Raw genomic sequence first — 2,500 nt, forward strand, 5'->3', positions numbered from 1 at the left:
GAGAAGAGAGAGAGAGAGTGAGAGAGAACTAGAGACAGTGAGAGAGAGAGAGAGAGAACTAGAGACAGTGAAGAGAGAGAGAGAACTAGAGACAGTGAGTGAGAGAGAGAGAGAGAGAGACTAGAGACAGAGAGAGAGAGAACTAGAGATAGTGAGAGAGAGAGAGAGAACTAGAGACAGAGAGGAGAGAGACGAGAGACAGTGAGAGAGAGACTAGAGAAGTGAGAGAGAGAGAGAGAGAACTAGAGACAGTGAGAGAGAGAGAGAGAACTAGAGACAGTGAGTGAGAGAACTAGAGACTGTGAGCTGAGAGAGAGAGAACTAGAGACAGTGAGAGAGAGAGAGAGAGAACTAGAGACAGGAGAGAGAGAGAGAGAACTAGAGACAGTGAGTGAGAGAACTAGAGATAGTAAGAGAGAGAGAGAGAACTAGAGGACAGTGAGTGAGAGACTAGAGACTAGTGAGAGAGAGAGAGAACTAGAGACAGTGAGACGAGAGAGAGAGAGAGAGAGAACTAGAGACAGTGAGAGAGAGAGAGAACTAGAGACAGTGAGAGAGAGAGAGAACTAGAGACAGTGAGAGAGAGAGAGAGAACTAGAGACAGTGAGAGAGAGAGAGAGAACGAGAGACAGTGAGAGAGAGAGAGAGAGAGGGAGAGAGAACTAGAGACAGTGAGAGAGAGAGAGAGAGAACTAGAGACAGAGAGAGAGAGAGAGAACTAGAGACAGTGAGAGAGAGAGAGAGAACGAGAGACAGTGAGAGAGAGAGAGAGAGAGAGAGAGGAGGAGAGAGAGAGAGAGAGAGAGAGAGAGAGGCGAGAGAGACAGTGAGAGTGAGAGGAGACGAGAGAGAGAACTAGAGACAGTGAGTGAGAGAACTAGAGATAGTGAGAGAGAGAGAGAGAGAACTAGAGACAGAGAGAGAGAGAGAGAATTAGAGACAGTGAGTGAGAGAGAGAGAGAGAGAGAAGAGAACTAGAGACAGTGAGAGAGAGAGAGAACTAGAGACAGAGAGAGAGAGAGAGAGAGAGAACTAGAGACAGTGAGTGAGAGAGAGAGAGAACTAGAGACAGAGAGAGAGAGAGAACTAGAGACAGTGAGTGAGAGAGAGAGAACGAGAGACAGAGAGAGAGAGAACGAGAGACAGTGAGAGAGAGAGAGAGAGAGAGAACTAGAGACAGTGAGAGAGAGAGAGAGAACGAGAGACAGTGAGAGAGAGAGAGAGAACGAGAGAGAGAGAACTAGAGACAGTGAGTGAGAGAACTAGAGACAGTGAGAGAGAGAGAGAGAGAACTAGAGACAGGGAGAGAGAGAGAGAACGAGAGACAGTGAGTGAGAGAGAGAACTAGAGACAGTGATGAGAGAGAGAACTAGAGACAGTGATGTGAGAGAGAGAGAGAGAACTAGAGACAGTGAGTGAGAGAGAGAGAGAGAGAACTTAGAGACAGTGAGTGAGAGAGAGAACTAGAGACAGTGAGTGAGAGAGAGAACTAGAGACAGAGAGTGAGAGAGAGAGAGAGAGAACTAGAGACAGTGAGAGAGAGAGAGAACTAGAGACAGTGAGTGAGAGAGAGAGAGAGAGAACTAGAGACAGTGAGTGAGAGAGAGAACTAGAGACAGTGAGTGAGAGAGAGAACTAGAGACAGTGAGTGAGAGAGAGAGAACTAGAGACAGTGAGAGAGAGAACTAGAGACAGTGAGTGAGAGAACTAGAGATAGTAAGAGAGAGAGAGAGAACTAGAGACAGAGAGAGAGAGAGAACGAGAGACAGTGAGAGAGAGAGAGAGAACTAGAGACAGTGAGAGAGAGAGAGAGAGAACGAGAGACAGTGAGAGAGAGAGAGAGAGAGAGAGAGAACTAGAGAGAGAGAGAGAACTAGAGACAGAGAGAGAGAGAGAACGAGAGACAGTGAGAGAGAGAGAGAGAGAACTAGAGACAGTGAGAGAGAGAGAGAGAACGAGAGACAGTGAGAGAGAGAGAGAGAGAGAGAGAGAACTAGAGACAGTGAGAGAGAGAGAGAACTAGAGACAGTGAGTGAGAGAACTAGAGATAGTAAAGAGAGAGAGAGTGAACTAGAGACATAGAGAGAGAGAGAGAGAGAACGAGAGACAGTGAGAGAGAGAGAGAGAGAACTAGAGACAGTGAGAGAGAGAGAGAACTAGAGACAGTGAGAGAGAGAGAGAACTAGAGACAGTGAGTGAGAGAACTAGAGATAGTAAGAGAGAGAGAGAGAACTAGAGACAGAGAGAGAGAGAGAGAACGAGAGACAGTGAGAGAGAGAGAACTAGAGACAGTGAGATGAGAGAGAGAGAACGAGAGACAGTGAGAGAGAGAGAGAGAGAGAGAGAACTAGAGACAGTGAGGAGAGAGGAGAGAACTAGAGACAGTGAGTGAGAGAACTAGAGATAGTAAGAGAGAGAGAGAGAGAGAGAGAGAGAGAGAGAGAGAATTAGAGACAGTGAGTGAGAGAACTAGAGATAGTGAGAGAGAGAGAGAGAGAGA

The 2,500-nt window shown here is 46.8% G+C and overlaps 1 pseudogene; it reads right to left on the reverse strand.

Moving 5' to 3' along the window:
* Nucleotides 1-692: 692 nt before the first annotated feature.
* LOC140473125 (uncharacterized) overlaps nucleotides 693-2,500 on the reverse strand; it is a 73,616-nt pseudogene continuing 71,808 nt past the window's right edge.

This window comes from Chiloscyllium punctatum, unplaced genomic scaffold (genome assembly GCF_047496795.1).
Source record: "Chiloscyllium punctatum isolate Juve2018m unplaced genomic scaffold, sChiPun1.3 scaffold_524, whole genome shotgun sequence".
NCBI classification, from domain to species: domain Eukaryota; kingdom Metazoa; phylum Chordata; class Chondrichthyes; order Orectolobiformes; family Hemiscylliidae; genus Chiloscyllium; species Chiloscyllium punctatum.